This window comes from Hydra viridissima, unplaced genomic scaffold, assembly GCF_058129835.1.
Source record: "Hydra viridissima isolate aposymbiotic clone 2 unplaced genomic scaffold, HvirCarnegie_v1 scaffold_11, whole genome shotgun sequence".
Lineage (NCBI taxonomy): Eukaryota > Metazoa > Cnidaria > Hydrozoa > Anthoathecata > Hydridae > Hydra > Hydra viridissima.
Genome location: NW_028324310.1, coordinates 9,736,064 through 9,761,424, shown reverse-complemented (window position 1 = coordinate 9,761,424; position 25,361 = coordinate 9,736,064). Strand labels below are relative to the sequence as shown.

Below are 25,361 nucleotides of genomic sequence, written 5' to 3'. Positions count from 1 at the left end.
TTTGAATAACAAGAATAGAAATCCTTATGTTCTTTGCAAAAATGTTTTTAGTGAATGTAAGTGGCTATGAAAATAGCCGTTTTTTCGATTTACGCAGTCCTCGGTATAAATTATAATGTTAGTAACGTTTAATGCACACAGTAAGCTTTCGAGGAAGTCAAACAGGATACGCTGTCACAACTTGATCCCAAAAATGAAAAAAACCGATGTTCGGGGAATCTCTGCATCCACATAAATTCAGACAAACAGTCAGCTATCATTTCACGGTTAGTTGGTCCCATTATTGATTTGAATTTTGCTTTCGCTCGACACCACATAGCTTCTACATGATTTGTTGTTACGCCAGTCTGAGGTTCTACAAAGTTTAGAGTGTGGTTGACAGTACCATTTAAATATGCAGGAGCTTGCAAATCATTATAAGCTGCCCACATATCACTCCAGACAATAGAGCCAGGAAGTATCCATTGATGTATGATTGGAATCAATGTTGCAGAGTCGCGATTTTGGACAGGAATTAAAAAGCCTTTTTTAGTAGCAGGTTCATATCCGCCAAATATCCACTGCTGTGGGATTACTCTACCAACGTGATACTTCCTTCGACAGAAAACAGATTCGTCTATTTCAACAATGCACCCTGGACCACCTATTGGATCAGGGTTATTGATGAAATATGAGACACAAATATCTCTGCAAAATTGATTCCAATCAACAATGGTATCATCGCTTCCTATGTTAAGCTCTTGCCTTATATCGCTAATTGATAAACCCCGACTCTTACCTCCACTTCTACTCAAATCGTAAGTTAATCCTATTATTTGCCAAAGATGTAGGTGGGATTTCTCAAAAAAGCTGCCTTTTCTTATGCTGAATGTTCTTTTGCACCGCTTAACTGGACATCTCCAAATGAACTGATCGATTGATCCATTCTTCACTTGCTATGTGCAGGCCACGTTACATACACTACAATTTATACTTTCGCCGAGTAAACTATAAGTTCTGCACCAGTGGATTGTAGCTTCAATGTTTTATTTGAATTTTGCTCCAATTTCTGTTAAGGAAATAGAGTCAAATTCGTTTATTGTTGGTCTTCGAAGGGCCATGATATTTAGATAATTGAACTTACTGGAAAGTAAGTACTGAAACATTCCTTTTTATATGACAGTTACAATGAAAATAAAATATCACGGGGGGTCAACTTAAAGTAATAGAATAAAAATTAACAGTTTGTAATATGTATATTTTTAATACAAAAAATTTAGTAATGTTAAATTTATTTTAGTATATAAACAATAAAAGATTTTTCAACATAGTTGATAAAAATTTTAAAAGAATTTCTAGACAACAAAGAAATGATCCCGGCTAAACCAAATTTCTGTGCTAAATTTAAATGTCAATGAATTTTCAAAACGTTCCATAATTGGAGGTTTTTGTTATAGAATATAAAAACCAGGTTGTTAGTACTTTAAAAAGATAACTTTAAAAAAAAAAAAAGTAACTTTTCAAGACGGCGAATATTAGGGATTTGTCGTATATTTTTGTACTTTCAACTTCAGATTAGAGCACTTTCCATTGATTTTGAGACCCATGTTTTTATACAATTCTTAATCAGCATAAAATTCTCTATCAGAATCAATCATAAAATTAGGGGGGGGGGGGAGAAAGTCGAATAGCGCCCCTATTTTGTCTGTTGGAGAAAATTAAGATTTAGTTTTAATTACTTTGCGCAATATGAAGAAATGACAGCCTTTTAAAATAATGCATTTTTAAAGTAGCATCCATCCAGTCCGAATCACGTGACTATATTGCGACACCAAAACAAACTATATTGGTTAGTTTTGGTGTCGCAATATAGTCACGTGATTCCGACTGGATGGATGCGAAGTACTTTTTAAAAAGCGCTATGTCCCACAATTACTTTGAAACTTTATCAAAAGAAGCAGCGGAAAGATATCAGCGAAAAATAAATATTTTAGGTGATTTTACTTTATTTTTACAAACTCTCTGTTTAAATAAAATAATGCATTAATTGCTGTTTAAGTATAATTTTGGTTATTATAGGTTTAAGTAAATGTCCATACAAATTTACAGCAGATTCTTGGAGTGAAGATCCAAGTCAGTGGCCTTCTTTGAGCTATCACAAACTTAATCACTACCTGATTGAAACTCCACGGAAGGGATTTTTATCTAACTTATATTTTAAAATTTTCATTATTTCAGTATTTCAGTTATGTTAGTAACATTAATTGCTAACATTTCAAAAACGGTTCGTTTTCTTTGCTTTGTAAAATACATTACGGATGTATTTACATGGATATGTATTATAATATGCTTTATATTATATATTATGGGGAAAAAATAAGGTATACACAAAAGGCATATACATTTTTTTCAATGTTATTGTTATTGTTATTTTGGTATCTATTTACCAGAAGCAATAGAAAACTATAAGGCATTAGAGGCTTGCAAATTCTTTCAAGATGGCTGGGTCCAAACTATTGTTCATTTGAAAGTATCTCAGGATATTATTATCTTGAAATGTGAGGTTCGACCTTCATATAGGACCACATCTCCTAATCATAAACCTTGGGTTGCTCTTGACTCTCTTCGTAATGTTTTAACTGCTCACTGTAACTTTATGGCTGGATATGTCTCTTTTATATAAAATTAGTAAAAATAAAATTCAAAAATTCAATTAAAGTTTTATAGTTTTTATCTATTTTTTTAGTCATGGCGAAACATGCTTATGTTGCTGCAATGTTATATAAAATTGAAGGCGCTGTTCGTATTGGAATGACATCAAGCACACCAACTAATTTGCCTTGTCTATGGAACCAAAATTTTACAAAAAGTATTGTTGGCTCCCCAGTTTCTAAAATCAACTTATACACTAATGCTGCTAAAGAAAAGCTTTCTAAAAAGAGAATGAGAAAAATGCCTATTTCTCCAACACCTCAAGAAAACAATAATTTTTTATCAGAAATACAATCTGTGCAGCCCAAAACTGCTGCTCTTCATTTGTTTAAAGATTTTGATAAGAAATTTATTCAAATGGAATCTATTTTCATACCAAAATTACCAACATCTTTGAGACAATTTTTTAATAAAAGTTATAAATCATTTGATAATGAGCAACTGATATCTTATTTTGATGTGAAAAAAACTCAAATAAGTTTGACTTCTGACGTTATCGTTTATGTTGAAGAAGCAACACGATATCAAGTGCTATGTGATTCTTGGTTTAGAGTAAGAGTTGGTCGAATAACTGGCTCCACTTTGCATCAAGTTTTTCATGCTAGAATTGAAATGCCACCTGTTTCATTAATTTTAAAGATTTGTGCAGAGAAAATTATACAGATTAAAAGTCCTGCAATAAATTAGGGAAGAGTAAATGAAATAAATGCATTGACTGTATTTAAACAGATTCATTCTGACTCAAATGCAATAAGTAATTCAAAATCACTGTCAGATATTTTTATTCATTAAAATCTGAGAGTTGAAAGAATAAGACTTTGTATTGACTTTGAAAAACCATGGTATGCAGCATCTCCTGATGGTTCTGTTTATTGTACTTGTTGTGGACATGGAGTTTTAGAAATTAAATGTCCTTTTAGTTTATAAGACAGAACATTGTTCTGAAAAATTGAATAAAATATTTTCAGAGTTTTTTTTATTCATTTACATTTCAGGTACAACACATTGTCATTCATTTAAAATATCAATAAAATTAACTAATTTACCTCATTATTAAATATTAGTGACCTTTACTACATAAGCTCTTTTTTTCAATTACAAAATCAACTTCTTCTATATTAGATTAATCAAAAAGTTTTAGTTTCTTACGTGCAGGAACAACCAAATCTGTTTTAAAAAAAACAAAACTAAAACATAGCATTTCAAAATAACAAATGAGAGTATTACTAAAAATGATTTGATATATAAAAATAATTTTTACTTTGTCTATTTGTTCCTCTATTGACTCTATTAATTCTACTAATGTTAATTTTTCTTTGAGGGGAACTTAGTTTTTCAGTATCAAAGATTGAAGGAATTGAGTCTGGATGTTTTTCAAAAAGCTCTCTTTTACTTAAACAATTGTAAATATTGTGGTGTAAAAAGTACTGTTATTTGTATAAGTATTTATCAAAATTTATTTAAGATGCAAAGAATAAGTAACCCACTAGTAATAAAATGTGCCGAACAAACATAAACATTAGAAGACTTAGGAGACCACTGCTTCCTACATGCATTATTATCTGCAGCACGATTTATCGCATTTAGTCACTTTCTTAGAAGTACTTTATCTTGAGGAAGATTATAAAACTTAAGTTCATGATTTTTTAATATTGTTAGTGCAACCAACAATACAACAACTTTTTGGCATTTTTAAAGAAAAGTACTCAACAAACCACTATGGATTTTTAAGTTGGTTTTGCCCCAAATAAAGATGGTTAATTTTTAAAAAAAAACTTTTTAAACAGTGTAACGTCACGCCGACTAGATGAATAAACTAAATCGAAATCTTAAGATAATTAGTACAGCAACGTTTAATGTTTAATGTTTAACGTCGTTTAGTCATTAATTACTGAGCTTTGAAAAAGCGCGTTCTTTAAATGCACGCGGCCATTGGAGAAAGATCTCTTAAGCGAGTTAAAACTTTTTTCCTCTTGGAATTTAATTATTAGTTTAGATATATTACATAAAGAATCATATTAAGATAAATGATAATCGTTAAGATCATATTATAATTGAAGTAAGCATATAAAATAGTTATATATACATTTTCATTAGATAAAGTAGAAATGATTTAAATTTTTATCAGAAAAAGTAGAAAGGAATTTAATCTTTTAAATCGTTTGTATTTTGTTTATTTTTGCTTTTCCTTTATTCCTATTTTTGATATTTTATTTTTTAGAAAGAAAACAAGGGCATGGATGTTATTTAAAGAGATACTCAAGCTATTTCCATAAAATGGTTATTACTACTTTGAAATTACTACTACTTTGAAATTTCTGTGATGCTATTAACCATTATTGTTTTTTTTTAGAAAATTTAGAAAATAAATTAAAATTTTGTGCCAACACTGACATGGCATGTCACATGTTATTGTATGTAAAGGTTAAATTTTGTTGTGAGGATTACAGTTCTTATAAAAAAAATAAAAGAAGGTAAAGAGTATTGTTTGTAAATATATATTTTGTATCTTTTTAAATTTTCTAGCATCATTTTTAAAATTTTTATTTGCACACTTACAGCTGTTTTCTCAATGTGCTTTTATAATAATTTAAAGTTTTTTTTTATTGTTTGTGTATATGTTGATATGTGTTACATTAATTGCTTTAAAAATGTGTTCAAATATGTATATGAGGTATATATATATTTAACCTTATATACATATTTGGTTGGCAGACTATCCCATGGCTCAGAATCAGGTCAAGTTTTTCGTTTGCCGTAATTTGCGTATCAACACAAAAAAATGGCAGTCCGTTCATGCTTATTACACTTACAATAACCAAAGTTGTAAAGAAGAACAAGTAATTATTTGTTTATTTACCTTAATCAATCTTACAATAATAAATGAAAGTTGTATAGATTTAAATAAATATATTTATAAATATTTAACTTATTTTTCATAGTAATCAAAGTGTTTTAGATAGGATAGTTTACATAGTGTCTTATTTTGATAACATTCCGCTAGCTTTGACTTTTTTTAAAAGTAAATTGACTAATTTTTGGAACGTAGCCGTTCAAGCACCCATGTAAGTTCATAATTAAGTTTTCATTGAATTTTTTAATAAATTTGATTAAAATAAAAAGATATTATTTTGCTGACTAGTATCACCAAAATGTTATGTTTTGCAAAATTTTATACAAATATTTAGATTATTTTTATAATTATATAACTATATTATTTGTGTAAACATTTCAAAGTAGTGTAAAATAGACTTTTCTTTGTTTACATATATTAGGAAAACGAGGTAGATACCTATCACCAGTAAATATAAACATAATGTTGGATGAAGTAGTTCTAACTGACTTTTATAAAATCTTATTTTTGTCAAAGTTAGTTTAAGTAAATATTTTATACCGTCAGTAGTAATATTTGGTTTTTTTCAAGCAACTTTAAGACGCATTTTAAACAATATTCTTTCAGTTACAGGTTTTTGGTATATTTTGATCTGTTATGTTACTTTAATATTATTGTGTAAACTGTTTTGTTAGTCAATATACAATAGATAGAACCATAAATATAACCTAAAATCTAAGATTTCGAATAGGTCTTAATAATAGCCACTCGTTTGAGCCATGGCTCCTATTTGTAACAGATGTGGATATTATTAGGACAATTTAATTTATTGTGTATACAGACTATATTATAAACTATGTTATAGCTTATATATAAACTATGTGTATATATACACAATGTATATATGTATAGACTACATGTATGTATATAGACTATATTATAAACTGTATTATAGTTTGTACACAATAAATTAAACTATTATCCCAATATTACCTGTAATTTTATTTACTTTACTGCGTATAATTACTAAGTATATTAAGTTTTTACTCTACAGTGTTTATTATAAGAGTTCATTATGTTTGTAATGTTTGTAATTACGTAATTTCATTAGTTTCATTAATTTCAATTTGATAGTAAATATATTTATAGCAATATTTAGAATAATAACAGTTTATAACAACAATTTATAAACAAACAATAACATAAATGGTTTTAAATTCTTTTACAATTTCAAACATAATTATGTTCTTTTTTTTTTTAGTTTTCTTTGTCATGATTTGATTAGTTTGCTTTCTGTTGAAACATGGTTTCTGCTAAAGCATGTTCAACAAAGTGAAGCATTAAAATTACAATGCTTGCATGTGATTTGAATTTCTTTTTTTTTTTTTCTTTTTTTTTTTTAGAAAATAGTGTAATTTATTAGTATTTTATTATATTATAGTATTTTATTTATTAGCTTAAAGACTTCTTTAGACAATGTTATGCATATCATTTTTAGCTTAAAATAAAACAGAAATTAATCATTAACCTACATCAGCGTACATCTCAAAAGAAGATAATAAAATACTACTTGTTTTATCTTCATCTTCAATGAGCTTCGTAAAGTCTAAATGTGTTGTAAGAAAGAATTTTGGTGAAATGGACAGAATATGTGTTGGAATTAAAATACTTAGTGATCAATGCTACAATATTCATATATAGCACATGAATTAAGTAATTGAAAATTTTGAAAACGTTGAAGGTTAAATTAAAAATAAATTGTACCACTATAATTCGTTGAACTTCATTAACGTAAGGAAAAAATATGATTTTTAATTATCTCAAAGATAAAACGAAAGTTTAATTTGAATTTAAATTTTTGGCAAATACTACAAGTGCCGAAATACTGTAAAGCGTATAGCTTACAAGTATGCTAGAAGTTATAGAAAGCATATTTAAACTGTTTGGATTACGCGAGTTCGATCAACTTCTACTCGGTTATGTGGTAAATTGATGATTATGAAAAGGGCTTTAATATATGCAATTGTGCGATTTGTCTGTGACTTTATTTAAAGATTGTAAGAAGAAGGATAGCGAACTATTCAATTTGGTCAAGTTATTTTTTATATACAACAATAATTTTTTTCTTTTTTTTTTTGTTGCAATTTGAGAGTTTTAACTTAATGCATTGGTTTATTTTCAAAAATTTGAAATTTTTAATAGTATAAATAAATTTTAATAATTTGTCCGGTGGAGGTTGAGATTGTTGTCGACTTAATTATTATCAAGTCCTTAAAAATATTTTGCTGACCAAGACAACTCCGTGAAACGATCTGGTCTCTAAATTATCCCATAAGTTGAATTTAAATAATAGAAGTTTTTGAAGAAGTTATTTATGCCTGGAAATTAATTAGAAATATATTATTTTCAGTTTTAATGCCAAATAGTTTGTGCAGAATATTTTACATGAAAAAATATAGACCTAGACAGATTAGATTATGGTTTTTTTTAAAGAAATGAACCTCATAGTTTAATAAAAGTCTGATATATATATTTTCAAACTGAAAATACGTAGAACAGATTATATTATTAAACGGGTTTTTCTCCTTCGCCAATTTTTACCCGTTTTTATCGGTGAAGGTTAGTGTCTATTCAGTTGACTTGCTATAGTCAAGATATCGCTAAGGTCTGCAATGCAAGTACTTGCAAAGTACTCAGTTAATTAGGGTTCTAGTTCCTAATTTTATGCGAGTTCGTATGTTGTTTTAAACAAAGCTCAAAAGAGTTAACTTAATTTAGAAATAAGCTGTCCAAATTTGGTTCTAGCGTCAATGATTTAGCACTGCAGAAATGACAGCGATTTTGTTATATAAAATTTACAGCATCGCGATTACCTAACTAAATATTGCATTCGAAACTAAGCGCCCCCTGTTTATAACCTATATATTGAAACTTACCGCATTACAGAAAATAATCGAAATCCGAGGGCCAGTTTAGTCTAAATGAACTGCCGATGCTTTAGGACAATTAAAAAATCTGATTACTTAGGCCGTGAGGATTGGTCATTAAATGGTTTTACCGTTTGGAGCTTTAAACTCAATTGTCCCACCACATCAGAATGGCAATAAAACTATGTGCGATAATAAAGATTACTTATAGTCTGATTTGTCGGATGTAATAATGATTCATCGGACGGTGAATATAATAATGATTGTCATTCATCGGACGGTGAATATAATAATGATTGTCATTCATCGGACGGTGAATATAATAATGATCGTCAGGAATATACAGCTGCGGACAAAACTACGTGAACGATTGCAAATAGTTTTTTTTTAATGAAACTTTCAATGTCTTAAAATAAGTTTATAGTTTAATACTATATATGGTTGGATAGAGCGTTTTTTGCTCTATAAGACTGTGTAAAGTGTATTCTCTAATAATTTGTTTAAAATTAAACATATCTAAATGTTCAAAAAGCATCAAATATTTTGCGCGACAAAACCACGTGAACGATTATACAAATCAACTAATGCATAACTAATCAATGATTGACTAAAATATTATTGATTGCATTGTAGGAAAAATTTTTTGTCCTAGCTTGGTGTAGGCAATTTACTGCGCGCCCTATTATAAGTTTGTTATCTGAGGCTTTCATTTGCAAAAACTTTTAATAAATTTACATGCCGACAAAATGGATATCTCTTGCGGGTATAGCCCAATAGAATAATATTGTATTTGTCACCGTCACATTGAAACAGCCCTAATTATAAAAATAAATAGGGTGAGAATATATTCTCAATTTGAAATGTAAAATAAATTCTATGACATTATATTTTTAACAATATGTCGTTATGAAAATAACCGTTTTTTGGAAGCAGTTCTCATCATCACTAACGGAGATTCTTCACTTTACACCATTGCATCAAAACTCACCATGATACTTTTATTTCTGAAATAAAATTAAAAAATTAAAATTATGTAATATTAATAATATTCAAATTTATAAATACAACAAGAGAAGTGGGTGACTGAGGATTCATCTGCAACCCCAATTTGGTTAAACTGTAATTTAACAATTATTTTTGTTTGTTTTTGGTCAAAAATCAAATAACTGTTCTCAAAATTATGCTTTGTAAGCGCCCATTTTTTGCCATTCTGACCAAAAAAAAGAAATGGGTGTTGTTTGTACTTTTTCGTACTCCCTGAGTTGATTTCGAACTTATTTCGGTCTTTAAAATAACTTTTTTTTTCGAAAAAACCTAAAATTGACCTGACAATGGTAAAATTAAAAACTACCAAGCAATAGTACATATATATATATATATATATATATATATATATATATATATATATATATATATATATATATATATATATATATATATATATATATATATATATATATATATATATGAGAGAGAGATTAAAATATGAATATCATTAAAATATGTATAAAAACATACTTTGCAAATGTAGCTTAATCCAAGAAACAGTCCAAACCAAAATAAAATGTCAGAAGAGTTTTAGCATGAATTCTTTTAACTGGCATCGACGACCTGCAAGATCTGAAAGTGGAAAAGATTGCATTACATTTTTTTTCAAGCACAGAAGAACATGACTTCTAAATTGTTTTTGATTGAACCAAATATTTTCAACAAGGTTTTTATTGTTTGATAAAATAAATTTAATGAAAGCCAGTGAAAACAAACCGCAGTCTACACACCCTTCTTGCTGCTGCACTGGTAAAACATTTACTTTGATCATGGGTTTATTGTAATTTAAAAGATGACATATTTGCTTCTGTGTAGCTAAGGATAGATGACCCTGAAAGTTACTGTCTAGTACATTTATTTCTCCATATTCACAACCATATGTGCTAAGAGCAAGCAAATGGTTGTTCCCATTATGAATAACTTGAACAAATGGTTGTGAAACTTTTTTGTCCTAATATTGGATAATTTTTGTCCTAATATTGGATCTTGAAGTCCATTTGATGTTAAATGACTTTTTTTAATCAAGTTTTGGAAACAATGTATTACACTATCAGATAATATTCGGTTATTTAAAAGATCTTCTAAATCATTACTTAAAAGTAGTGGAACATTTGAAATTGCATATTCGGTGTTACTTTCAGAAGCTACATTTCCAATGGTTTTGTTGGTTGTAAATGTAATATCCCCTGTTATTTGATCATCTGTAATGATACACTCTTGTATTGGTGCTTCAGATGCAATGTATTCAATTTTAATGTTAGATGCTAAGTTAAACAATTCATTTTTCTTACCTACTCGATGTGCGGATACTTTTTTTTAAATAATAGGCAGATCGACTGTTTTTGTATGATTTTTGGCTACATAATCATGTGAATGCGTTGTTCTCACTGGTAAGCCTTTTTCCTTATTCCTTGCTTGATATAGATTTCCTAAAACATTTGAAAGCATTCCATGAAGATAATTAATTTCTTCTGATGTTTCATCAAAATCAAATGTTAAATTTTTAATAGTGCTAAGCATTTCACGCACTTCAGAGGATTTAGATGATTTTTTTCTTTTAACTATACCTAATTGATTTGATGGTAATTTAGTATAAACATTATTAACGTAATCATGACTATTCTTATCATCATGCTTGGATTGATATATATTTGAATCATTTAAAACCATATCATTATTAATTATATGTAAATTTAAAAACGGAGATTGCCTGTATAACAATGATAAAGAATCCCATGACCATGTTTCTGGAAATTTTCTAAATACTAAAAAAAAGTGTTTACATAAGTAACATGATCGTAGCCAGTCTTTACAAGTACAACTCGGCATGGTATTTTCATCTCCAAAATAAACAGTGTTGCTTTTCTGTTTATTTGAAAAACTATTTATTGAGAATATTCCATGACCTTCCATTTTCACCCCATTTATATCAAAACTATTAGCCAAAGCTTGTTTCTTTAAACAGTTTAACAAAATGATGTGGTCGGTTAAACAAGTATTCAGGTACATTTACACTGTAGCGTTTATATCCATGACTCATTTTGTAATTGGACTCTGAATAACTTAAAAGAAAGTAAATAAAAATCTTTAAGCTAACACAGTAACAATATAAGTAAATTACAGTAATAATAAAATACATGTTTTGACTATATACTAAAGATAATAAATATATAATATGAAAGTATATACTTACTGTTCAAATTTATCAGCAAAAAACTCTTCAATTAATAAGGTTAACATTCCAGTAATAGATGAGTTTTTGTGGCGCTGAAGATAGGTGTACTTAAAAGTTTCATTTTGTCTTTCAAGACCATTGTTTGTATTTAGATTGACTAATAGACGATCCTGGCGATAGGCCCATATCCATCCCTTAATGAAATGCAAAAATAAGTTTGACATTTATAAAACAATTAACAAGTTTAAATATTAAATTCAGCCTAAAGCTATGCTATGTTCTAAACTCTATGTTATTGTCTGTGACTGTGATGTAAAGATTTGAGCATCTTATATATTAAAAAAAACAAACAGTTAATCATTTAACTTCACAAAATTTGAAACTAAGTTATTGTTATTAATATTTTACTATTGAATGTCAAAAAAATGTATTAAGCATTTTGCAGTTTATAAATGTTAGGCAGCAAAATCCTTTGAGCAGTTTTAAATATTCAGAAGCATGGTAAAATAGGCAAGTATGATAACACAATTAATGACACAACAGATGATTATAATAATTATGATGTAGTTTTTGTTAACCATGTTATGAACCAAGCTTTAAATATGAAATAGAAATTGAGCACACATGCAAAATATTAATTTTACATAAAATCATCTGGCATAAAATCTGGTAATTATGGTGACTAAATTAAAAATAAACTTACTTCTTTGTTGCATAACCAATAATGAGTTATATACTTCTTAAATTTATGAAATTTACCATCCAACCAAAAATTTGAAGTATTTAGCTTCTCAATTGCTGCCTGTATTTCATTTTTATTTTGCGCTCTTGCAATGCGTCGCAGTATTGAAATAATGCTTCCTTTAAAATCTGAATAATTGTTTGTTTTTTTGGAAAGCCATCGATCCCATGCCTGCTCTCTGTGGAAATCACATATGATGACATGACAACCTTAAAAAAAGATAAATTGTGAAACTCCAAATTAATTCTAAAGGACAGTAATCAAAGTTACAGACACTAAGCATATTTACCTGGAAAAACAGTTTCTAATGACTCAATCTCTTCATTGCAATAGTCTGTCATACAAAAAGAAGGCTGAAAGGATGAATTCCAATCTTTTATGATAGTTAATGCTTCAGTGACAGCATTTTTCGTTTCATTTTCTGTGACAAAAGTGGCTACTACTTGGTAATCTATGTTAGTCTTTACAGTTAAAAAAAATAAGGGTAGGGAATATCTTGTAGTTCTGTAAGTAGCATCAAGAAGTATTATTTCATTTCCATACCGCAAAAGAAGGTCTTGTTGCCACTGTGACTGATATACAAACAGAAATGTAGAATTTTTTTCAAAATTTTGACTTACTGTGACTTCGCATTTTGGTCGAAGTAAGACTTAAATGAATGGATCACTTTTTTTCCATTCATCACACTTTTTCAAGAGACATTCTTGATCAATCATGGAATACCTATAAAATTACCATACGCAAAACTAGCACTATATTATAAACATTGAGAAAAAAAAAAGAAATTGAGTTAAAACTTGGAGGTATTAGTATTTATTAGTTACCAAAATATACAGTATCAAGAAGACACTGGTAAAATTTGTGATGAATTATAACAGTGAAGCATAGATTAGGACAGTTTTATCAGTATGCAAGTGGAATACAAGCATGTAATGAAAGAAAATATACATGAGAAAAGAAAAAAGAAGATTATTGGTTTGGAAGTTTATAAATTGTTGCTCAAATACAAAAACAAGTAAAGAGTAAAGCTATAATGAGTTATACTCATTATACCTTTATAATGAGGTATAATGAGTCATAATGGTTGCTTAGAGACATCTGAAAAAAAATTTTACCTTAACTTTTGTCTCATTTTAACAATATGCGATCTTATATTACTAGCACATGGATAAAATCCCCTATTATTTGGAGTAGGAAGGTTTTCACTATCAAAAATATCTATGACAGCATGTCGAAGAAGGCGTTTCATTTCTTTTATGTTATATATTGCTTCCTTGACATACTCTTCTATTTTTTGAGAAATTTGCGGATCAATTGTTTGAGATATTAATTCAGCCTAAAAATGTTTAGCAAAAAATAAAAAGGATATACAACATATACAACTATTATTTTGATTTTTTTTTTTCTGTTAATATTTTTCAGTTTAGATTCAATATATACCTGCCCAACTGGATGTTTATCATGAGAGGACAAATCGTCAATGACATCTACAATGGTTCGACTATACTGTAATTCATTTAAGGTTGAAGTTTTTAATTTTTGTCTTAAATGTTTTGAGGCATTATTTTTTCGCCATACAGTTTTTTGTGATATCGAAATGTAACAATAAAAGACTTGAAACTTTTTGCTTTACTTTCTAGGGTTAAAATAGTTAATTTATTTATATACCTTAAATTCAGGAAAGTGAATTATTTCTCTCATAGTTATTTTAGCACGGCACTTAAACTTTTTACTCTTGTAGAATGGTATATATTTTTTTTGAAAGCAATGATCACCCTTCTAAAAATAGTTTAGTTAACAAGTTAACAAATGAAATTATCTAAAAATGTTTAAAAAACCTTTAAAATTATCGTTTACATATTTTATGAATAACTAATTTATATAAATAAAAAAATATTATGTTCTTGTAATATTATAAGATTATATTACATAAAATAATAAATTTAAAATACTAAATTTATAGAAAACAGTTAAAAAGAAAGATCAACTTACATCACAAATTTTTTTATTTTTTTCGTAATTATTCTTTTTTGAAATATTTCTGTCAAACCCATGGTGACACTCTAACACTTTAGAAGAAACAACTATATAAGGAGTTCCTGAATAAGAAACAGAAAGATCTTCCCATAATACATTATGACTCTCTGTAATTGTATCTAAAAAAAAAAAACATTCAGTAAATGAGTGCAAATTAAATAATTTAAAATCCTGAAAATAACTTGAAAGTAAGAACACACCTGAGTTCTATCTTACCTGTTTGACCAAAATTCTTATTAGCATAATACACTACAAATCGCGTTGTTGTTGCTAGTTCGTATTTTTTAATACATTCCAATGACTCTTCGTGTGACTTAAAATGATAAATGAGTTTATTTTTTTCTCCTAAAACAAATGATAAATTCCAAAGTTTAATGAAATTATTTTTTGTCTATGCTTAATTGTTAACATAAAAACAAACCATTGTCAATGCGATTTACTTAGTAGATCGCATTGATAATGATTTGCAAATGTCCCAGAAATTGATTTTTTGCCAGTAGACTTGCATAAAATTAATTTCTGGGACATTTGCATTGTATTTAGCAATTTCTAAAATAATAAAATAGTTTCAAAAATAAAAAGTCTAAAAGAAATGCAAAGTAAAATTTGTCTAATTTCTTTTTTAGCTTAATAGCTTTATTGATTAAACTTGATGCAACATAAAAAAGTGAGGTATTACGATCAAAACCTATAATCTAGATCTTTAATAAATTAATCTGTCTAAAATAAATAACCTATTGAAGTTACACTTTCCTCGGAGCTTTCGTCAGAGCTTTCCTCAGAACTGTTCAAACTGAAATTATTATCACAATTATTTAAAAATAGATCCATGTTAATATTTACTTAAATCTACCTCCTAATATTTACTTTAATCTACCTCGTGACTAGATTTATTTCATTTTTTCCGTAACAATTCGACGGCAAACGAAAAACTTGACCTGATTCTGAGCCATGGGATAGTCTGCCAACCTACATATTTAAACACATTTATTGTGTTTATAGTTGGTACATATGTTTATATTATGTTGTTTCCGTGTTTTCAAAGTGCTGTGACTTGGTAAACGTGTAGAGCAAGATTGGTCAACTTTGCCAGCCAAGTGATGTACTTTTAACAGAGGGTTACACGATAGTTTTTAGTGTCAAATTGCTACTGCTTTAGGTCTAGTTGTTTTCAAGCCTTTATTTTTAAAGATTATTCTAAAAATACATAATGTATTTTAATAACATTTTGCGTAATGTCGTTACTTATGTTTTGTTATATATGAATATTATCTTACTTAAGTTATATAATATACATGTATTAACTTATGGTGTGTGTTGTTACTGTGATGTTTTTTTGTTATCTTTTGAGTTAGTAGACATTTGGCCTAACTTCATGTTTGTGTCTGTTATTAAAAATGTTAAATAGGTAATTTTAAAATCACTGCTTTTAATCTGTTTAAAATCACTGCTTAAAATCACTGCTTTTAATTATTTACTAAAAGCCAATACTAATTATTTTGCCATAAATACGATTTGAGTTTTATACGTTTATACGTTTATAGTTATTGATCACAAAATATCAACGCGTTAACATGCTTCAAATAGACTAAAAAGTAAAGCTGAAATATTGTTGAATTTTTATTAATCAATTTAATGTAAAACGAAAGTAATTTATACATGAGTTATCTATTATATGGTATACACTTGTTACATGTGTTTATAAAAGATGATAGCCTTCAAAACGTTAAATGTACACAATTTAATAAATTTTTTTAAATAACTAAACATTCGTGTACAAATACGTTTCAAACAAAAAAAAGTTATTTTACAATCAAACATCTGTAAAACAAGTTTAAAACAATGTAAACTTATTTTTTATATTGCATTAATTCGTCATACGATAAGCCTAAATAAAAAGTTGTATCATAAGTAGACGCAGGAAGAAAGAAAAAAAAAAAAAAAGACAAAAAACTGGAACACGATATACCTGAGTTTCGGTGACTCGTTGTTATTCTTAATACTTAAACTGTCATGATGCAGCTTGTCGGTGTTGTTTTATGAAGTCATGACATGTTGTTTTTTAGTACTCTTTAGTTTAATTTATAAGACATTGCAATAGATTTAAAATAATTTAATTAAAAAGCAAAATAACAAATGCTTCAAGCAGCCAAAGTAATACAGATAAAAAGATAAAATCAAATTGAGATATAAATAAATTGGATTTATATAGCTAAACATTTTGTCTTGGCTTATAGAAAACTTTAAAAGCAGAGAGAGTTCAGTAAATTAAACTACCAATTAGTTATTTTTAACAATAGATTGTTTATATCTTATGGTGATTGTTATATTATGATATCAAATGAAGATTGTGTAATGAATCTATTTAACTATATTTAACTTTAATTGTTGTAGAACATTAAATTTTAATTAAAAAAGAGAAAAACAAACCAAATATAAAACTTATATTTTTAAAATAAATTACAAAAACAAAATTACAAAAAAAAAAAAAAAAATTACAATATTAAAAAAGGTTTAAAAACAGCAACAAAAAAGTTATATATATCTTCACTGATAATGCTAACATCTGCCTTTGAATTTGACTCAAAATTTTCTGGACTTACTTTTATTAGTTTTTGCTTAGTTAATTCAGAAAAATTGTAATTACCAGAGCAAATTCTTGCACTCTTAACAAATGAGAAAGTTTGAATGGCAGTTGTTTCATTAAGAAATTTTGGCAATTTATTAATAACTTTATTCTCCTTTGAAATTTGTTTGTTAAAATTATGCGAAGTCCATAAATTATCATCTATAAGCGTAATGGTTTTAAAAATTATAACATAGTCTAGCATATCTATTGACACAAACTTGTCATCAAAACACTTCATCTAAAACTGCTCAGCTTCTTTTTTCAAATTAGTAAGTTTTGCAGATTTAGAAGATATTGGTCTGCCAGATAAATTTGTTTTACAAATATCAAATTGCTCATTATGCTGTTTAAACTGATATGGCAAAGTAAACTTATAGTCTTTTTGTATTTTTTGTTTTCCAATATGATATAATTTCATGTTGCACTTGTTACATAATGAACGTGGATGTATACTTGCTTCGTCAAAATCAATATCAATACCATGAGCATACTTCAAAACCTCTTTTAAAGTTCCCACCGTTTTTGGTTCAATGTAGCCTTTTAAGAGTTTAACACACACACATAAAATGAATATAAATACAGTAAAGAATAAAATAATTTGTCACAGTTTTGAAGAATTTAGCAAAGCCTAATTATGAAAAACCGCAATTATAACTAAGTATTTAATATTAACATAATATGATTTACCAGCTATATATAAACTAATTTTTATTAGACAAAAAGAAAAAATTATAAAAAATCCCATTTGAGAAAATACACCTATTAAAAAAAGTAATGAATAGTGGAATACATATAATGGAGCTTATAAAGTATTCGGGGCAAAAAATGGCGACATTTCGGAAAAAATACTCAAAAATTCACAAAATTAAGCCTGGTGAATGAAGGACCAAGGAGTTGAATGAATCCAGACCTTGAACTTTTATTTAAGCTTTCTTAAATTTCGCTTATACTTCTTTAAGTCGTTTTAAAATAATCCTTAAAGGTCTATTTTATTATTGACGGAACTTTGTTTACACGAAAAAAGTTCCCAAATTTGAAAACATTTATCTTGGAAAAATGATGAAAATCTATTCGTACCTACAATTAATTTCCTTTACCTTGGTGTGATTTGTTAAGTTATATGTCAATGCGTGAAGTAGTAACTTTATCCTGAACAGCCTTGTTAAAGAAATGCTATAAAAGTTTAAACTAATACCACGTGATCAGAGTTTCTGTTTTAAAATTTTGGGCTACCATTTTCTCAGTTTTTTTGATGACGGGTGAAAATTTAGAGTTTGTCGCAAACTCGCATAGCTCGCTGATTTCTGCGGCCTCTTTGATGTAAAACAATAGGTTGCACGTCCATCTCTTATAGGTCCATGGTCAGATATAAAACATCAAGACTTTGATTAACTTTCATTTTGTGAGTATTGATGGCTTTAATTTATTTAGGTATTTACCTTGTACTTTAGCAAAGTTAACTTAGCAAGAGTTGGATTTTTTGGTATCAAGGTTCTCATAAAGACTATGAATTCACCTACTGTAGATTTGTAACTTAAAAGCTCTGCTTTATCTCGTCACCCTAGAATTGGTTTGTTCAATAGACCAATTTACAAAAATTAGTAAAATGCGGTTAAAGTCTTGGAGGTTATTACTGCCCTCGTATTTTATTTATAGCTAGTGTAGACGTTTTAATGTACTATCATTACTTCAAAATTATTGATAAATTGAAATATAAAGTTTGTTTAGCTAAAATTAAGACGGTATTAGGATATCTTTAGACATTAAAAAAAATTAACTGAGTACAAAATCTTTAAAAATTTTATAGGATATTGAACAAAATTTCAGGATAATGAACAAAGCAACACTAACCACAAATAATATATTGTCTTGTTTTCTTAAACAATTTTACAAAATGTAATGCCATAGAAAAAATAAACTCCAAAATAATACTTTTAACCAAACATATAGGTTATCACCAGTTTGAAGAACTATATTATAATTAAAATATAAAGGCGGTTCTTCACTAGTCCAAAAATGTCGCGACGCGCGATAGTTTTTCGCTGCTCCATATGCGCAGATGAATCAACAATACAGGGATAAAAATTTCGCTGCGAAAAAACCCGCTACGCAAATAGTTGAAAGTTTGTTGACTTTACGCTCCTCGACTATATTTCGATTCAAAACAAACCAATCACATTACTTAAATGAAAAATAATGAAAATAAAGATGGATATATCTGATATAGAATCGATAGAATATAATGAAAATGAATCAAATGAAGATCAAATAGGAGGTGGATTTGATAAGAAAGCTTTATTGAGGCCGTTCGCAAATTTCGGTGTCTCTGGGAAACAAATGAAAAAGACTAAAAAGATAGAAATATGAAAGTAAATTCATGGAAATAGCTTTCAGTAAATTTTCATCAAGATGGTATAAAACTTTATTTTGCTATATACAAATATATACACATATATATATATATATATATATATATATATATATATATATATATATATATATATATATATATATATATATATATAAGTAAAAAACACTTATCTATCTTCAACAAACTGTTTCTCCTTTGACAGGTTCATCAGGAAGTTTCCTGAACAGCTTGTTGAAGATAGATAAATGTTTTTTATTATTAGAATGTAAAAACATAGTCTCAAAATTTCATTGATGAAATTTGTTCAAAATAAAGTGACGGAATCATTTTGAAACAGCCGCGATTTGAAAAAGGGCATTATGACATTTTATATTCACGCTTATGCGTCGCGATATGGAAGAAACGTGCTTGGAGTTAGCTGTGGATATGTGAAGGACGGGCAAATAGCTGAAAGAACCTTAGGCATACTTACTCAAGAAGGTCGACAGTTTGGCTAAATTTTAGCTGCTCAGCAAAATGTAATTGGAAAAATTGGAAAATGATATAATATAATAAATAATATCTCAGACATAAAGTTATGTCAAAGTAAGTTGGCAGAAAAATATTTCTTGCATATTTTATGTCGGCAGATAATATCTCAGACATAAAATTATGTCAGAGTAAGTTGGCAGAAAAATATTTCGGACATATTTTATGTCGGCAGAAAATTTGTCTTGGTCATATTGGACAGATAACAACTCTGGTTAAAAATAAATCATTTTTTATTTGAAATAGAATTTGGATTTGAATATGAAGACACTTAGAAGTTGTATTTTACTAGTTGTATTTATTTTTCTCTTAAAGATAAAAAATAAAAAAGTAATTATTATTAACTAATATATTATACTTTTGCATATAATATAATGTATAATAAGTTTAATTTTATTTTAGTCGCTTTACGATATCTAATTGCCAATCTACTGCACCTTCTTGATTAAAGAATTCTTAAAGGAGTCCGTTACTTTTTTTGCAGTGTCAGTAGTTATTTGATGTCCTAAATATCGGGTCCGCCAAATAACTTTTTTTTTGAAAATGCTATAAAAAAAAACTACTGAATATTTTCTCAAATGTCTTTTTTTTTTTTTGAAAGTACAATCTTTCCGGTTAATAATGGAAAATAATTTCATTCAAATGGCTGCCTCGGCTGGCCATGCAGTAGCCTACACGATCGGTCCAATTTTTAAGCACATTATCGATTGTGTGCAGCTGTATTTCACCAATGGCTTCACGAATATTGTCCTTTAAAGCGTCAATTTTCTCTGGCTTGTCGGCGTAACACTTATCTTTGAGGGCACCCCACAAATAATAGTCCAACGGTGTCAAATCGCAGCTCCGAGATGGCCAAACGACATCGGCTCTGCAGCTGATAATGCGATCTTCAAAAACAGGGCGCAAAACATCGAGTGTAGCTTCGGCTGTGTGGCACGTAGCGCCGTCCTGTTGAAACCAAATGTTGCCAATATGCTCCTCTTCAATTTTTGTGAACAAAAATTCCGTCAATATGGCCCGATAACGATCGCCATTGACTGTAACGGCCACTCCTTGCTCATTTTCGAAGAAAAATGGCCCAATTATGCTTCTGGACCAAAATCAGCACAAAACAGTGACTCGTTTTGGGTGCATCGGCTTTTCAATGTATGCGTGCGGGTTTTCTGTGCCCCAAATGCGACAATTTTGCTTGTTTACATACGCGCCAAGATCAAAATGAGCTTCATCTGAAAAGATGATTTTTTTGGCAAAATCGGCGTCTTCTATAAGTCGATCGCAGGCCCACTTAGTGAAGCGAAAACGCATTGGATGGTCAGTTGGCTTCAACTCCTGAACCAATTGGACTTTGTATGGCGTCATACCAAGGTCTTTATGCAAAATTCGTCTCAACGATGTCTCCGAAATGTTCAATTGTTGAGAACGACGGTGAATTGATGTTGATGGCGCTTCACGCACACTTTCTGCCACAGCAGCAATATTCTCGGGTATACGCACTGTTTTTGGCTTTTCACGCTTTGGTTTATCGATGAGGATGCCAGTTTTACGGAGCTGACGGTGCTTCTCTTCTTCCAAAATCCGTACGCAATTTTCGCACACATTCTGCAACATTGCCATGATTTTCAAAGTAATGACGCAATATTTCCCAGCGTTGTTCAAGCGTATACACAACCATATTCATTCAGTGGAAGGATAAAACTAATTATCTGTCAAATCAGACATAAGCTAAGTGTTACCATTCACGAAATAAGCACTAGTTGAAAAAAAAAAAGTTAGATGGCGGACCCGTTATAACTAAACCATTTACACTTGGTGCCTCTTTTCTCCAATCACCAAGTTGTATTCCATTCTGTCCATCCTGATCGACATAGTTTGAAGGGCAGTAACTATTATTGCTATTTATATTTTCAATCATTAGAAAATTATGTAAAGCAACTACAGCCTTTATTATTGCAATAACATTTTCAACATTAGCTATAATTGGTCTATGAAAAACACGAAATCTACTCGATGCAATTCCAAAGGCATTTTCAACAACTCTTCGTGCTCTACTAAATCTATAGTTGAAAACAAGTTTATCAGTTAAAAGATTTTTAAAAGCATAGGGTTTCATCATGTGTCTTTTTAACCCAAATGCATCATCTGCAACGAAAACTTAGGGCAAAATTTTTTGAGAGTTATCAGATATTTTTGAATCTCTTGGAATTTTTAAAATGTTGTTCTCTATGGCAAATCCTAATTGACTATTGTTGTAAACACTTCAATCACTTTGTCTGCCACTATCACCAATACTTACCAAAATAAAACGGTACTTAGCATCAGACGGCCATTAATACTATTCTATGTGTCTTTTTATAGTTAAAATAGCTTGATCCTGATTGATTCGGAGCAAACATTTTAACATGCTCACCATCAATGGCACCAACACAATGTGGAAAGTGCCATCATGTTTCAAATTCGTGTGCAATTTTTTCCCACTCAGTTTTAGAATTAGGCGCTTTTACGTATTCTCGTAACAAATTGTTGCAAATAGCATTTCAAGTTTCATAAATTATTCTACCAACAGTGTTTAATGACATTCGATAATTAGCCGCTATTGTAGTGTGTGCATCCCCAGTTGCCAAATACCTTACTGTTATCGCAAGTCTTTCTTGTGCACAATTAGGTTTACGCATTCTCGTATTAGTTTTTGTTATATCAAGAGCCACAATTTGTAAATGTTTTTCAAAAGTTGAAGGGGACATTCGAAAATGTTTTTTTAAAAATCTCATGATCATAAAGTGTCAAATCATTAAAAAGAGTCTGATATTCCCCCTTTAACTTTCTTTCGTTGTAAATCTTTCTTATCCAAAAACGTCTTTTTTTCTTTTTTCTTTTTTCTCTTTGCCATATATAAATATTCATGTATAACTTTCTGACAAGAAGTAAAAATCTTAACTTTTCCATCTTTTTCCATTTTTATTGCTTTTTATAAAGCAAAAAACGCTTTTGTTTACATGTGGAGATTGACACATTTTTGCGGTACACAAGTTTGATTTATCTGCGCATGTTGAGCAGCGAAAAATATCGCGCGTCGCGACATTTTCCGACTAGTGGAGAACCGCCTTAATGTGGTATTATACAGTATCGGACAAAACATGGTGGACAAACTCAAATTTAGAACAAAATTTGATCAAAAATTAAAAAAAAAACTAAGAAGACATTTGAACATATTATTTTTTATGAAGTTGTTTACTAAACTTATAACTTCCTCTCGATATGGCCAATAAACAAAGCCATTCTTTATCCAATATGACAAAATTATATTTTCGCGCTCACAAACAATATCTTTATTTGAATACTTAAACCAAACTCCTCTGGTCCACACCATAGTTCAAAGATTTTGACCGTAAGTTGGATGTTATTAGCTGATAACAAATTGAAAAAAATCTGTAAAATCTTAAGCAAGAAATTTTTACGAGAATTTGTTCTAGTATACTGTAAAATGAGGTGACTTTGAGTCTAATTAAAAAATTTTTTTTTTTTTCAAAATTTAATTATAAATGACTAATATGTTGATATAAATTGCATTAGGTGTGCACGATGTCAAAGAAATTAAAATAAGAAACAAAAGTTTTATACCTTTTACCCTATTTTTTCAATTTTTACGGTGAGTCAAAGTCACCCCTATAGTGGTGGTGACTTGGGCCACCTAAAAGCAAATTATAATTATTGATTATTCGTTTCATGTTTTACATATTCACAGATTCATGGATATTAGGTGATATGTTTTTAGGGCAAAAAATATTAAAAAGAAAAGCTTGAATCTAACTTACACATTTATTTAAGATATAAATAACACAGAAATCTTAATATTTAAAACTCAAAAAACTATGCATCAATCATCAAACTGTAAGTGGTAGAGTTATTTAATAAATCATCTGTAAATATCAAAATAAGATGAACATAAATATTAACTTTTTAAGAGTTAAAACTTGTAATTTCTTGTGGATCAACACAATCTTCCCCAATCATGATATTTTAAGGCAAAAAGAGTCGTCATGGACTAATATTTCAAATGGCACTTCACGTTTTTGCAAAATGATAACATTAGGCCAACAAGACAGAGTGGCTTAAGGTACAACGTAGTCAAAGGTATAACGTGATCAAAGGTTCAACAGGTTCCCCTACTGAAAGTAATGAGTCATTTTTATCGTAAAATAGATTGAAAAAACTCATGTCATAAAAATCTTCACTATTTCCTTTCAGCTTTTGAAACTTTCTTTAAAAGAATTTCTTCTCGTGTTTTTATAAAGAGATTCTTTTTAGCTAGAAATGCACAATGGTATTTCGCAAACGAGAAAAGAAAAGTAGTCGAATTCTTTAACTATTTTAAATTTGTGGCGTGGAAACAAATTGAAATGTTCTCGAATATAAAGCAATCGCATTTTCAAAACAATGATGACGTTAAATCTTCGCTAAACAAATTAAAATAATAAATACTTCTTACTAGGGCTTGGAGAAAACCGAAGAATTTCAAAAAACCGTTTTTAGGTTTTTTTTGAAATTGTACAACCGCTTAACTGGTTTTACACCGGTTTTTATGTTACAAAAACGAACTATTATAATTGATATAAAAATCCAATGTAACCTACTTAAATTATATACTGGATTTGGATTTGTATACTAAAGAAAAAGTGTAAGAAAAAAAAAACTTAGCAAAACCATTTTTTTTAACATCAACAATATTTTAAAGTGCACTGCAAAAAGCACACATTATAATGAAGTAACTGTCACTTAAAATTTTTTTTTTTTTTTGATGAAGTAATATTTTAGGAAGACTAGTGCATCCAACAGATAAAATTTCATTGAAGAACGTAATTTTTTAAAGAAATTACCGGCGATGTTGCTATCAGTTTATAATAGAATAATGTATAATAATGCTAAAATTTATAATATTTAAAGTAATATAAAAATGCAGCAGTTCTTAACATTACAAAAACAAATTTGTTAACAACAAATTCTTTTTTTTTTTTTTTTCTTCTTTATTTTTAACTTTATATTGTTATCACAATTTAAATAAGAAAATTTACCAAAAAGAGAGTAAAATACTTCCAGTTAGTGGTACTGATTTTTGTTGGATTGTTTTGTTTTGGTTACTATAAATATTTTAAAATTTATATATTGTTAAAATACTTTGTCAATCTGTAATACATTTATAATCGGTATAAAAATATAGAAGTAAATAAAAGTAAATGCGTTGTCAAAGTACTTTTTAAAATTTCATTATACTCACAATATCTGTATTTTCAATATCAATTGATAACTGGTCAATACATGAAATCTGTGGTAAATCTGTTAATAACCTAATACACGATTTTTTTTGTATAAGCAACTTAAAATT

At 28.6% G+C, this 25,361-nt stretch overlaps 1 protein-coding gene and 2 pseudogenes across 6 annotated transcripts in view; 2 read left to right on the top strand and 1 right to left on the bottom strand.

The window, feature by feature from the left end:
- The window catches only part of LOC145191419 (phosphatidylinositol 3,4,5-trisphosphate 5-phosphatase 2A-like), a 401,680-nt gene that overhangs the window by 114,968 nt on the left and 261,351 nt on the right, over nt 1-25,361 (top strand). The gene's annotated exons all lie outside the window — the stretch shown is intronic.
- LOC149882078 (uncharacterized) lies at nt 1,901-3,636 on the top strand (annotated as a pseudogene). The gene is made up of 4 exons (XR_016444761.1): nt 1,901-1,973; nt 2,059-2,167; nt 2,413-2,660; nt 2,741-3,636. The product of XR_016444761.1 is annotated as an uncharacterized LOC149882078 (transcript).
- Nucleotides 10,019-15,284, bottom strand: LOC149882077 (uncharacterized; annotated as a pseudogene).